The sequence below is a fragment of the Malaclemys terrapin genome, chromosome 1, assembly GCF_027887155.1.
Source record: "Malaclemys terrapin pileata isolate rMalTer1 chromosome 1, rMalTer1.hap1, whole genome shotgun sequence".
Lineage (NCBI taxonomy): Eukaryota > Metazoa > Chordata > Testudines > Emydidae > Malaclemys > Malaclemys terrapin.
In genome coordinates, this window is record NC_071505.1 from 274250185 (window position 1) to 274265425 (window position 15241).

Sequence of the window (15241 nt, forward strand, 5' to 3'; positions counted from 1 at the left end):
TAGACACATGGGTTAAATTAGCAAACATTTTTATAGTTATAGAACAAACATTTAAGCCAGGGATGGCCAACCTGAGCCTGAGCAGGAGTCAGAATTTATCAATGTACATTGCCAAAGAGCGACAGTAATACGTCAGCAGCCCCCCCATCAGCTCCCCCACCCCTGCTCCCAGTGCCTCCCAATCAGCTGTTTCGTGGCATGCAGGAGGCTCTGGGAGGGGAGGAGTGAGGGCACAGTAGGCTGAGGGGAGGGGGTGGGAAGGAGTGCAGAGGGGGCAGGGCCTGTGGCAGAGCCAGGGGTTGAGCAGTGAGCACCCCCCAGCACACTGGAAAGTTGGCACCTGTAGCTCCAGCCCCGGAGTCGGTGCCTATGCAAGGAGCCGCATATTAACTTCTGAAGAGCCGCATGTGGCGCTGGAGCCACGGGTTGGCCACCCCTGATTTAAGTATTACCTTTGTGATATACCGGAGTACAGTCCAGACAAATGGGGGGCTGTGTCACCCTTGCAATGCCTTTCTGTTGTAGCCTCCAACCTGGACTGCTCACAACCAGTCACCAGCATGGTTGTCACTCCCAGATGTTTTTGTGTAAATGCAGCCTGCCAGTCACACCCAGGCTTTCACCAGCCTTGGTTATACTGCAGGGTGACTCCAACACATGCCCAGTCCTGGACTTTCCTACAGAAATGTACGTCCTGCACTGTCCAGCCCTCTCCTAGACAGTCCATAAATATTAAGTTTGAACATGCACTGTTAACATTATACAGGAAAATGTTATAACTTCACATACAATGTTGCCACACATATTTTATCAGGGCAATACTGACCAGCAAATTATGAGTTTTCAATTGATATCTTACAAGGGATACATTGTACAAAGATTATGACAACAGTGTGTAGAGTGTGAATACCGGGGTATATTCTGTCACAATCTTATAACATGGGATACAGATAGGGGGCCAACAGTCCTGTATTATAAGGGATGTCCTTTATTTAAATAAAATATTGTCAGCCCCATACTAAATCAGCACGGGTCACCTTTTATCCCCTATTTCAACCAGGGTAGTGCTGCCGGCTAGCAACTTGACATGGTGCACAAGGTCATAATGCCACTCAAATGTGGCCCAGCTACCACTCCATCATGCCTAACTCTGGATATCTGGGTTTCTACCATAATTTTTAATTAAAGGTGGACTAGGCTTTCTTCCGGCAACTAGCAGAAGTTACTAGATTGCAGGCCCTCATTCTCATGGGAGACTTTAATCACCCTGATATGTAGGAATGCATAGCTCCCGAATCGCCAGCCCACGGGCGCGGCAAACTGCTCCCATGGCAACGAGGCAGGAGTGACCTTCAATCCAGCGTTTGTGTTTGGGAAACTTATTTGGCTGATTTGATTGTTTCCTCGCAGCTGGTGTTCACGCGCTCAAGAGATGGGTTCGTTATCTTATGTGCATGTACACTGCCTGGCGTTTCTATGCGCAGGAATGTAACCACTAAGAAGAGTTGTAAACAAAGTAAGGAGAGAAATAAAAACCCCAGGAAAAGTTTTCCTGGAGGCTTTTCCAGCTTGAAGCTTTAAGGCTTTCTGGCTACCACAGACCTGGCGTTCTGTTTCCTTTCCTCCGTCGTCACCACACCTGGTGACCCCGACGTGATGCCCCTCTACTCACCGGCTGGATACGCCGAGCGCGCCCGCGGCTGTTTGCCGCCCCTTATTCGTGAGTATGGGGGGGAAACTTTCCAATGCCCAGAAGGAGCACGCAAGAGAGTTACAAGAGATTATACGACAGCGATCATGTGTCGCTGTCCCGGTCGCTCATATTGAGGACCTTCTAAGGGAAATAGATTGCCAGTGCCCCTGGTATCCGGACTGCGGGTCATTACAGCTTTCTGATTGGATACGGATTGGGATCACCTTGTATAGTGAACCCCGTGCCCCAGTTCAGCGCCTGCTGCTCTGGCAGCGTTGTAAGGAGGCGCTGGAGGGGGTCGGCCCCGACAGCCCCAAGCCGGTCCCCCTTTTGCCCCCAGGTGATGGGCCACCCCCCTCCAACCCGCAGCTGACCCTCCCTGCGCCACCGCCCGTGGCGGTGCCCCCCTGCCTACCGGTCGGGCGGGGGGGTGCTGTCGCCGCCGGCGGTGCGGCGAGCGCGTGAGGCCGGTCTCTTGACCGACGAGGAATCCAAGTGTGGGTTCGAGGCGTTTCCCATCTCTTGGCGGGATAATGGAAATGGGGGGCAGATAGTGGACTGGGAGGCTCTCCCCTACTCGGTTCTGCGCGAGCTCCGCAAGGCGGTTCGTGAGACCGGGATGCGGTCCACTTTCACCCTGGGGATCATGGAAGGTGTGTCAAACAGTTACTTCTTGCTCCCCCAAGATTGGAAAGACATGTGTCGCATGGTGCTGTCTCCCGCGCAATACGTTGTGTGGGATAGCGAGTACCAGCGAGAGGCGCTTGCAGCAGCAGCACAAGGTGGGGGGGCCTATTTCGCTGAGCAGTTGTATGGCACGGGGCAGTTTTTGGGCATCCCCGAGCAGGCGGTGGGCACGCCCCGGGCAGCTTTTCCCATCATTGGCCAGTGTGTCCGTTGCGCGTTTCGCAGGGTCCCCGCTGCGAGCGAGTCCTCTAAGTCCTTCGACCCTGGCGGAGTTGCTACAGGCGTGTGCGGACGTAAGCACCCCAACCCAAACGCATTTACTGCCTCAACGATCAGCCGTTCGAGGGTGTTATCGACTTTAGGGCAGACATCACCGTCATCGCCGCCGCGCAGTGGCCCGTCCATTGGCCCACAGAGCAGGCTCCGGCGGTTTGGGGTGTGGGCGGGGCGCAGGACTCACAACGAAGTGCCCGATGGTTGGAGGTTAGGGCGCCCCAAGGCACCCGCCGCGCCCGTATCCGGCCTATCATTCTCCCCGTCCACCTCAACCTGTGGGGCCGTGATTTATTAACACAGTTCACTGCCACCATCCATATTGATGATTAGGCGTACAGCCCTCCCCCTCCGTTGGCTCACTGACGAGCCCGTATGGGTTGCGCAGTGACCGCTTCCTCTGGACAAGCTGGAGGCCCTCCAGCACTTGGTCAGTGACCAGCTACGGGCAGGGCATTTGGAGGAGTCCACTAGCCCCTTTAATACCCCCGTGTTTGTAAGCACAAAATAAATAGTTACACCTTGTATAAAAATTGATGTGGCTAGTGTTGTGGAAATTGAATTGTGGATAGGGTGTGCATTTTTCCCAGAATATGTGCAGTGTATATTGTAGCAGAGGTAAAGGAAATGCAAACCTACCAATATAGGTTGTGTTATCTTTTTCAGATTACTGTGTGTTTGAAAGCAATGACTGACTGCCCAGAAGGGGTAGACCTCTGTTCTTTTGTCTTTCAGATCATCAGAGAAAATGGATGCCAGCTGAACAGCATTCAATGTACCATGCATTCACTGGCACAATAGGAATTATTTTTGTGTTTTATGGCCAAAATTGTTGTTAAAAATTTGCATACCAACAGTCTTTGGAAACAAGGACATGGAAGGTTAACCCACTCCCCATATTGCCCAGGGGATCCTTCTGGCTACCTCAGATTTCTAGCCAGAGGGCTGAGGAGGGAGGAAAGCTATTAGACACCTGAGGTTGTACCGAGTGAACTCCTCAAAAGTGGGTGTGCTTGTCCTGGTTTGTTGCTCCAAAGCTCTGTAATAAAGTTATTTTACTGGAAGGGTGTACATGGCATACATTGAATAATAAGACTAATGTACTGTATAAAGACAATGTGTATGTGTTCATTGTTGAGAAAAGGTGTATGAGTGAAGAGTGGAAGTTTCTTTTGTAGGTTAAAAGAAGCTGAGAAAGGGAGAAGAGGAAAAAGCACAGAATGAGTTAACTGAGAGGAAAATACAGCTAGCAGGCTCATCCAAGGTCACAGCCAAAACTTGGCTGACCCCCAAGAAAAAAGGGGGGGGGGCTTGAATGTGCCCAAGCAGCTGTAAAATCTTCAAAACACTGCCAGGCATTAATGAAATGTGTTAGGTTTCGTTTCTCACAGGTAGAGAAGTGCTACCCAAAGACCCTAGCACCCCAGCCATTCATTGAAACCAGGAGACTGAGTCTATGTAAAGTCCATCAACAAAAGACTGCTTTGGCTCCATGCTGGAAAGGCCCTTTCCAAGTCCTGTTAACTACCAACACCGCTGTGAAGTGCCAAGGACTACCTGCCTGGACCCATGCTTTTCACTGTAAAAAGACCCCTCCACCTCGGGAGGACTCTCCGACTGATGATAAGCCTATTTCTCCTTCTAGCTCTGCTGTGCCTTCTGGACAACAGGAAAAAGGAAAAAAGACAAGGTGAAGTGCTAGTAACCTCTCCCTTGTCCACTGACAGACCTACTGTGCCTCTGGATTTTTCTAGAAGAAGCAAAACCATTACAGGGTGATGTGCTAGTAACCTCTCCCCTGTATGATGCTAAACCACATTGTTTCAAAAGAAGAGAAGAAGGAACACTTGCTTCATTGAAACCACAAAGTCCAGGGATTCCTGACTACAAGAGACATTAAGAACTGACCCTGGTGAAGAAACAAAGAATTATACACTAGCAGGAAGAAACTTGTGGAACCCATTCTTGGGAACGTGGTATTGATTGGATTTTGGGGTTTATTCTACAGGCTGCGCCCTGTGTTTTGGATAAGTCCTTCAGCATGTATTGCCCTCCCTAATTGGATTTTAAATGATAAGTACCAAAGACACCTTGTTGCCATTGCCCCTGCCATCTCCTCTATTACACTATTACCCCTGTAACACATCCAAATACAGACACTGACCCAGAAGTTGCTGACAGAGACGGTATTGAATATCACTGAGGCTGGGAAGGCATTGTAGTGGGATCTAGCATGTTCAGAAATTCAGGATTTCCTGAATGACTAGCTAATGGCCATTCGGAATGATCTAGAGCATCAGGCTTGGCCCACTGCCCTTACAGACACATCAGGAGTACCATCTGATCTGTGGCCATGGAGACATACTTGGAGATTTTCTGGGTGGAAGTGCAGACGTTCTTAGTGCTCCTTCCAAGCATATGGACCGGTTGAGGGGGTGTGGGCTCCCACATACCGTATCCTGCCGGGTCCATGGGGAGGATGCATGTGGGATTGGGTAATTCACCCAGACATCTGGGAAATTAGACTGCCTGGTATGCCCAATTGATTTTAGTAAGTGCTCCGGAGATTACATCTGACATTTGGATGGGGTTAGGGAGTCAATGGACATTTTGGCCATTAGAACCCCCACAGCTTCAGTGTATATGTAAACTGAAGCCAGGAGAAGTTGTTACTTTTCATGATTACGTTTGCGGGAAGGGTAGGGGACAAGGAACTACCCTGACAGGACACTTACTTTTTTAAGCTAATGATAGCTGTGTGTATGTTAATGACACCATATTACAAGACATGCAAGGTCTGTTAAGTACCTGCCTTGTTCCTGTCTGCAAACCACCCAGCAACATCTGGGGTGTGAGACAGTAAAAGAAATGTGTTGTTTTAAGCTTACTGATAATAGTAATTGTATGTAATAGCAAATTGATATGCTGAAATATTATGCTTAAATCATCAGCCAGGACGTTTTTCCTCCTTGGTGGGATTATATCTAGTCATAGCTACTCTTAGAGTGGATAAAGACCCTCTTATAGTATGGGGTCTTAGTTTTGGTTTTTGGTGTTTCATTTTGCTGTTTTGTTTAGTGTATACCCAATCTAGTGACATTGTGTATGCTACCCTGCGAGAGTGTTTTGTTTAAACACCGCATCTAAAATAAAACAGGGGGGGGATGTAGGAATGCATAGCTCCCGAATCGCCAGCCCACGGGCGCGGCAAACTGCTCCCATGGCAACGAGGCAGGAGTGACCTTCAATCCAGCGTTTGTGTTTGGGAAACTTATTTGGCTGATTTGATTGTTTCCTCGCAGCTGGTGTTCACGCGCTCAAGAGATGGGTTCGTTATCTTATGTGCATGTACACTGCCTGGCTTTTCTATGCGCAGGAATGTGACCACTAAGAAGTGTTGTAAACAAAGCAAGGAGAGAAATAAAAACCCCAGGAAAAGTTTTCCTGGAGGCTTTTCCAGCTTGAAGCTTTAAGGGTTTCTGGCTACCACAGACCTGGCGTTCTGTTTCCTTTCCTCCGTCGTCACCACATGATATCTGCTGGGAGAGCAATACAGTGGTGCACAGACAATCCAGGAAGTTTTTGGAAAGTGTAGGGGACAATTTCCTGGTGCAAATGCTGGAGGAACAAACTAGGGGCAGAGCTCTTCTAGACCTACTGCTCAGAAACCGGGAAGAATTAGTAGAGGAAGCAAAAGTGGATGGGAACCTGGGAGGCAGTGACCATGAGATGGTCGAGTTCAGGATCCTGACACAAGGAAGAAAGGAGAGCAGCAGAATACGGATCCTGGACTTCAGAAAAGCGGACTTTGACTCTCTCAGGGAACTGATGGGCAGGATCCCTTGGGAGAATAACATGAAGGGGAAAGGTGTCCAGGAGAGCTGGCTGTATTTTAAAGAATCCTTATTGAGGTTGCAGGAAAAAAACACCCCGATGTGTAGAAAGAATAGTAAATATGGCAGGCGACCAGCTTGGCTAAACAGTGAAATCCTTGCTGATCTTAATCGCAAAAAAGAAGCTTACAAGAAGTGGAAGATTGGATAAATGACCAGGGAGGAGTACAAAAATATTGCTCAGGCATGCAGGAGTGAAATCAGGAAGGCCAAATCACACTTACAGTTGCAGCTAGCAAGAGATGTTAAGAGTAACAAGAAGGGTTTCTTCAGGTATGTTAGCAACAAGAAGAAATTCAAGGAAAGTGTGGGCCCCTTACTGAATGAGGGAGGCAACCTAGTGACAGAGGATGTGGAAAAAGCTAATGTACTCAATGATTTTTTTGCCTCTGTCTTCACGAATAAGGTCAGCTCCCAGACTGCTGCACTGGGCAGCACAGTATGGGGAGAAGGTGACCAGCCCTCTGTGGAGAAAGAAGTGGTTCGGGACTATTTAGAAAAACTGGATGAGCCCAAGTCCATGGGGCCGGAGGCACTGCATCCGAGGGTGCTACAGGAGTTGGCGGATGTCATTGCAGAGCCATTGGCCATTATCTTTGAAAACTCATGGTGATCAGAGGAGGTCCCGGATGACTGGAAAAAGGCTAATGTAGTGCCCATCTTTAACAAAGGGAAGAAGGAAGATCTGGGGAACTACAGGCCAGTCAGCCTCACCTCAGTCCCTGGAAAAATCATGGAGCAGGTCCTCAAGGAATCAATTCTGAAGCACTTAGAGGAGAGGAAAGTGATCAGGAACAGTTAGCATGGATTCACCAAGGGCAAGTCATGCCTGACTAACCTAATTGCCTTCTATGACGAGATAACTGGCTCTGTGGATGAGGGGAAAGCAGTGGATGTGTTATTCCTTGACTTTAGCAAAGCTTTTGATACAGTCTTCCACAGTATTCTTGCCAGGAAGTTAAAGAAGTATGGGTTGGATGAATGGACTATAAGGTGGATAGAAAGCTGGCTAGATTGTCGGGCTCAACGGGTAGTGATCAACGGCTCCATGTCTAGTTGGCAGCCGGTTTCAAGCGGAGTGCCCCAAGGGTCGGTCCTGGGGCCGGTTTTGTTCAATATCTTCATTAATGATCTGGAGGATGGCGGGGACTGCACTCTCAGCAAGTTAGCAGATGACACTAAACTGGGAGGCGTGGTAGATACGCTGGAGGGTAGGGATAGGATACAGAGGGACCTAGACCAATTAGAGGATTGGGCCGAAAAAAACCTGATGAGGTTCAACAAGGACAAGTGCAGAGTCCTGCACTTAGGACGGAAGAATCCCATGCACTGCTACAGACTAGGGACCGAATGGCTAGGTAGCAGTTCTGCAGAAAAGGACCTAGGGGTCACAGTGGACGAGAAGCTGGATATGAGTCAACAGTGTGCTCTTGTTGCCAAGAAGGCTAACGGCATTTTGGGCTGTATAAGTAGGGGCATTGCCAGCAGAGCGAGGGACGTGATCGTTCCCCTCTACTCGACATTGGTGAGGCCTCACCTGGAGTACTGTGTCCAGTTTTGGGCCCCACACTATAAGAAGGAAGTGAAAAAATTGGAAAGAGTCTAGTGGAGGGCAACAAAAATGATTAGGGGGCTGGAGCACATGAGTTATGAGGAGAGGCCGAGGGAACTGGGATTGTTTAGTCTGCAGATGAAAAGAATGAGGGGAGATTTGATAGCTGCTTTCAACTACCTGAAAGGGGGTTCCAAAGAGGATGGATCTAGACTGTTCTCAGTGGTACCAGATGACAGAACAAGGAGTAATGGTCTCAAGTTGCAGTTGGGGAGGTTTAGGTTGGATATTAGGAAAAACTTTTTCACTAGGAGGGTAGTGAAGCACTGGAATTGGTTACCTAGGGAAGTGGTGGAATCTCCTTCCTTAGAGGTTTTTAAGGTCAGGCTTGACAAAGCCCTGGCTGGGATGATTTAGTTGGGATTAGGTCCTGCTTTAAGCAGGGGGTTGGACTAGATGACCTCCTGAGGTCCCTTCCAAGCCTGATATTCTATGATTCTATCCCTAGATACAGATATTATAAGTAGTATTAATACATGCAGCTCCCAACAAGCTATTCATAAGGTCGAAACACATTCTTGTCAACTTCACATCTATTTTAACAAGCTAACACACAGGAGAACCAGAGTGGTTTCCAGTTATGCATTTGTCAGTGTTCACTGAGGCCTAAGGCCTTGGCATGAACTGGCACCTGATCTGCCAGCATCACAGATATAATAATAAATATAATAATACATAAAGAGAAAACTCTGTGATTTGCCCACTATCCATCCCAATGATTTCACTGAGGTGACAGAGACATACATGAGAGCAGAATTTGGCCCAAAGTTTTTTTTTTAGAATTTTTGTTATTATTATACAAGTTCTCTATTACTCTTTCAATAATGAACCAAAATAGCAATCACAACTCATTCTGCAAGAAATCTGCTTTTCAACTGAAGGGTAGTGGGGCATTGTTTTATGTTCATACACACAGTGAAAAGAATATTAGACATCTCAGTTGATGAGCCTAATTCTCTCCCACTAAAACTAGTGTAAAATGGAAGTAATTCTACTTAGGCCAATGGAGTTACACCCATCAGAGTAGAATCAGGCCTAATGTAATTAAAAGAGAAAATATCCATTTCCTTACAAGGTTACAGTATCTGCCACGGTTTGCAGTATCCACATATCCCTATTACCATGCTTCATTGTGAGATATCGCTCACTGACACAATATTTGTTTCTCAGGCTGCTTGAAGACTTGTAATTTTGCATTTTTTCCTTAGCTTTGGTTATTGCTAGCATAGTCAGAGATCACACTGGGGTAATTGTAACCAAACCTATTTTATTACTCCTTGACACTAAACTCGTGTCTCTCCAGATTTTTAACTTACTATGCAGAGATGTAAAATATGTCTCCATGAGTCAACAGTGGTATCATAAATACTCCATTATGGGATAATAATGAAAGGGACTGGCAAGGTACCCATTGTGCAAGCATAGCAGAGGGCCTGTAAAAAAGGTAATAAATCAGATTGTCTTAACAGCCAATCTACAGTACTCAACATATAAAAACGTGTCTTTGTCAGATATATGGCTCTAGGTTCTCTTAGTCCACCAGTTTGCTGACACTTAACAAAAATAGCCAGTATAATGACCTTATCAAGTGCTACCAAACTCTATTTATATACTACTAGTCCCCTGCATGCACAGTACAAATCATAGGCATCGTTAAGACACATCTGTTAGCTGAGTAATACCACCTACCATATGCTCCTTGAAAAGATATATAGAGGGAGAAGTTAGAGGTAGAGGCGGCTGCAAGCAGGCAAGAGGGATTGCAGATTCTCTGACACCTGCAGAAAATAGCTGTGGAAACACCCCACGGCTTGGCAAGAGCTTCCATTTCTGTTATTGTAAACGTGGTTTCTCAGTAAAATAACCTGTTTGAATAGCTGTTTTAATATGACGAGCTTCTGGGGCCAATCACATTTTCTTTTGTTCACACAGGTCCAGGTATGGGATATTTTCCCTACAGACAAAGCATAAAGAATCTGCCTTTCATGGAGTGTCACTTCCTGAGATGGACATGTTTCTTAGGACCACTGAGTTTACATCGCCCTAGGGGGCTTTTTTGTCTCTAGACAAGTTGAAGAATAAAAGCTTCAGCCAGGATTAGCATCATAAAGAAGCTGCAACCTCCAGCTGAGAGGTAGAAAATAATTGTGTTGCATAAAGATAAAAAGACACTGAAAAAAAAATGCACCTTTTGGAAACCAGGAAGAATCTTCTGCCTGCCTGGCTTAATTTTGCAATCCAGCACTCTAAGTTTAAAACATAAACCTGTCTACTGCTTCATCCATAGACAATGCACCAATCTATCTTGATTTTCTAGGGGATCATACCCCAAGCTCCTTCTAGAATGTCATATTTTCCACATGCCTTAGACGGATTGCTTTCATGGTGATCTGATATGCAAAATGTGAAACATTTCTGAGCTTTGTTTTGAAGTCCTGAGCTAAACCCCAATTATGTTATAATATATTGTTGCAAAAGAGGCATTAACACAGACTATAATGTACAGGTAACTGGATCCACAATGAAAGTGGAAGGGAGAATTATAAGAGACAGCAGGAATGAGTGTATGGCATGTTAAAACATTCACATGCTGAACTGTGTATACTTTCCAATTCATCCATGAACAAATTAGAATGAGTGTCTACATTTAAGGAATGAGGATGGAGGTTTTTTTTCCTTCAGAAACAGCCAAGAGTTGGTGGTGAACCTTACTTCTTATCTTAGCGTAAGAACAATGATTAAAATAGTATCTATGTCTCGTTCTGCTGGGTAATAGCAGCATTTTAAGATGTATGTGCTGTTTTGTTTGGACTTCTAGGGATGGGCGACAGGTTCTGATACAATAAGAACTGATTCAAGTTTACCCCAAATGTGAATTAGGTTGTTTTTGAGGTTTGAAAAATGTCATGTAACGTTTTCACTTTCACCAACCTCTGCACTGCTGGTGTACTGTTTGACTGGAGTCTGAAACATAAGTGCTGATGCACTGGAAGAAAGGGGGCTTTGTGGTGGTTTTGGACCAATATTTCAAACTGAAAAAGGTGGGGTAGTTTGAACAAGCTCCGATTAAGCATTCAAAAGTCTGAACATGAGCAAGGATTCCTCATTACTGCGTAGTGCATTTTGGGATACAAAGTAAATGGTCTTTTTTTTAAAAAGGTCCCTTCCAACCCTGATATTCTATGATTCTCCTGAAGGGGGAGGAGTTGGCAGGCGTTAGCTGAAACCTGATTATTCTTGAGGAAGGCCCCCCATAGGTCCATGTAGGTGCCATCCATTCAGCTTCTGCCTCTGCTTGCTGGCTCCTTTACCACCTGGCAGCATGTAGCACCTGCAAAAGCCATTTTTCCATTGACTGGGCCCCCTGTGGCTGCTCAGTAGCCAGAGAGGACATTTGTGGATAATACAGCTCTTAGAATTTACCTGAAAACACAAGCAAGATAAGCAAGGAGAGTACAATGGACTGTGGCCAGGCCCATGCTCCTGCTGCTTGCTCCACAACTAAAAGTCATCAGAGTCCCTTGCAGAGTCAAGACAGGAGTCTCCCACACTCCTGTGCAGAGGAGGTGGTCATGTCCTGAACTGAGAAAGAACTTTTTATTATAATCCAGATTCCTACTCTCCTGTGAGAGTTCAGTTCTGTAGAGACAGTGGTTACTCTGCATGAGGCCAAACATTATCTGTCAGTCTTCAAGGAAGCATGCAAGTCAGAACTGAAATCCATTCTGTTTCCCACTGCAGAAAATGCACACGCAGCCTTGAGTTTCATTTGTTTACATTCATTGGCTATTAGATCATTAGAATGTATGTGCAGAGGCTGAGCTGTTTTCCGCAGATATTCAGAAAAGAAAGAAGCCAAACGGACATTTTCCAAGAGGCAACAAAGGATGTGAACGTTAAAAGATCTGAAATGTTTTTTTTTTAATTATATCAAATGGTTATGGTGGAAATGCCAATAACACCATCATCCCTACCACTGCAACCCTAATTCTGAGCTCACATACATGGGTTGGACACCAGCATAACTCCTCTCACTGCAGTGGAGTAACTCCTGACATGCACAGAGCAGAAGCAGGACCTGACTGACTAGTGTAAAGATTACAACATAAGAACATAAGAACGGCCATACTAGGTCCTTGATCCTCCAAACTGGGCAGTGATTTAAGTCTGATACTTTAACCTCTACAAAGATCACCAAAAAAGCAAGCTGAATACTCATTCCCCACCCTCCCTTCTTAGTGGTAGAGGTGTTGAAAATGGGCACTCCAGCAAGATAAACCAGGGCCATGCAAAAACTCTCCGCTGTGAGTTCATGTGCTTTGGATGAACTTTTACTAGCAGTTTCACTTCCCCTGTGTTCCTAGCCCCAAGATGCACTGGATGGAAATGTCGGGTTTATATGAACGCTGGGAATACATGCTAGTTTGATCATGAAACCAGCAGCTTTGCCACAGCCCCGAGATACCCCCCCACAACACACATCCTTCACTTCTCACACAGTGATATTTTCAGCTGGCAGCCAGCTTCATGCTTCTCTGCTCCCAGGATCTTCAGAGCACCAGCCTGTCCCCAGGCTGCCTGTCTGTCCCCAGTTCAGAACTTGTACCAGGAAATGCTGCTCTAGTCTCAGAGCAATTTTAAAATCCAAAGCACCTACAGCATGGACCATGGCACAGAGGCACACAGCTAGATATCCAGCAAAGGTTTTCTTTTCATTCCAAAGGGGAGCTAACGTGTCTTAAGTGTAGCAGTGCCACTCACTACTAGGCACGCAGCAAAAATGAAGAGGCGGTCAAGCTCCCTGTGCCTGACGCGAGCCTGGCACCAATCATTGCATGCATATACTGTTTCCCAGGAAGACAGCTGAGTGCTGCAGTGGAATGATGGCAAGGGCAGCAGTGGCCAGGCAGTTCTTAATTTAAAAAAAAAATTAAATAAAAGGGATAAGAACATCCCTCAAGGCTAAAAACTCTTCACTTGCCCAAGAAGACAGAGATTTGAAAGGGGAGAAGTAGCACAAGGAGCTTATGGAGTTAAATAAACAGGAAGGCTTATGCTGTAACCATGGAGAGATTGATGGGGAAACAGCAGGAGCCTGAGTTAAATAGGCAGTTTTTGTAGGCTTGGACTGGAAGTGATTTTTGTTTAAAGGCAGGCTGACAAATCATAGCCAGTGTATCTGTGTTGCCAGGGAAAAGGTGCACAATGTTTGCTAATGGTAAAACTGCTGTGCCTTGGAATGAAAGTGACCACTTTTATCAGAGGCCAGTGGTAACAGAAAGAAGTTAAAGGGACACTTTTAAGGCTGGTAGGCCTAATATTAGACCTACTAGGTTTATGGTGTCTCACCATCCTTCTGCTTCTTATGAACAAGCAATATTTTTTCCTATTTCAGAAATGTGACAATTCATCTGAATGGATGAACTAAACAGGCAGGGGCTGCATCTGCTTTCATTGACATAAGTGTAAATCAGAAATAACTATGAAGTGAACAGATTTACCTAATGTAAACCCAGACTCAGACTCACAGAGTATAGGCTCAGAATGGATACACACACTCCTCAGCCAACCTGCTACAGTGCTAGATCATACAGCAGAACATTATGGCATTTAGCAATGGTGCAGTCCTGATTTTTCATTTATTTATGATCCAAGAAGACCATTTGTAATGGTTTCTGGAATAGTGGCATGATGCCAGGTCTCCAGCAAAGACGTGCCTTTCATTTCAAAAAGCATGACTCACAACATATCCTATGTAAGAGGCAATAGCTCTGGAATGCTCACATACTGTACTCTGTGGTGGCTACATGAGACAATCATTGAATCTGATAGAAAACTCTTCTGTAGCTAAATGTTTTGTATTCGATTAGAGATAACCCAAACTGTGAAGTTAAGATCTAGATTCAGATCAGAATTTGAAACTTCTCAAACTGCTAATGGGTTCATTCTTCTGGATCAGATCCATTACAGAGATGGGTCCAAACTTCATGGACTGGATTTGAATCCGGATTTCCCAGGGTCTGGGGTTCTGGTTTGAGTGTCGCTGTACATTGCATGTTACATTTATAATAAGACGAATTCAAGGGTTTATAGAGTAAACCCTGATAAGAAACCTCAGTGTCACAAAATTATCGAAGATTGAAATCAAAATCAATTTAGGTGTGACAGTCCCAGATCACTTTATATTATGAAAAGTGGATATAAATTTAGGGATTGACCCTGGCATCCTTACTCTCATGAGTAACCCCCTTGAAGTCAATGAGAATTCTTCTTGAATAAATGCGGAACTTTCAACCTCAATTGGTTCTCTTGTCTTATTAATGGCTGTTTCCCCCCACCCCCCTTAAACTGATGGAACTATGCATGTTAATGAATAGTTTTCAGGACTGGGGCCTAACATTCTCATATTATCCAATCATATATTTAAATCTAAACATTTTAACACAAGAATTTTAAATGGCAGATCTCTTAGACTTGGGCTAGGTCCACACTACCCGCCTGATTCGGTGGGTAGAGATCGATCTTCTGGGATCGATTTATTGCGTCTCATCTGGACGTGATAAATCGATCCCAGAAGCGCTCCCCCGTCAACTGCGGAACTCCTGCTCGCCGAGAGGAGGAAGCGCTGTTGACGGGGGAGCTTGCCTGCGCCGCATGGACCCGCAGTAAGTAAACTTAGTTTGATCTAGGAAACATCGACTTCAGCTACGCTATTCTCGTAGCTGAAGTTGTGTTTCCTAGATCGATCCCCCGCCCCAGTGTGGACCAAGCCTTGGTCAACACTAGCAACTTATGTCTATATAACTTCATCCCTTAGGGGTGTGGCAAGTCCATACCCTTGAGCAATGCAGTTAAACTGACCGATTGCCCAGTGTAGAAAGTGCTATGTCACCAGGAGGGCTTCTCCCATCGACATAGCTGTTGCCTCTCAGGGAGATGGATTACATATGCCAATGGGAGAAGCCCTCCCATTGGCATAGGTAGCATCTTCACTAAAGCACTACAGCGGTACAGCTGCATTGATGCAGCTGCGGGGCTTCAGCCTTTTAAGTGTAGACCTGCCCTTAGAAACAGTGAAACAGA

At 45.8% G+C, this 15241-nt stretch overlaps 1 long non-coding RNA gene across 1 annotated transcript; it reads left to right on the forward strand.

The window, feature by feature from the left end:
* The first annotated feature begins 1283 nt into the window (after positions 1 to 1283).
* Positions 1284 to 14458, forward strand: LOC128828544 (uncharacterized). Its single transcript, XR_008443206.1, has 2 exons — positions 1284 to 1720; positions 10091 to 14458. It is a non-coding gene; the product is annotated as an uncharacterized LOC128828544 (long non-coding RNA).
* Positions 14459 to 15241: the final 783 nt, after the last annotated feature.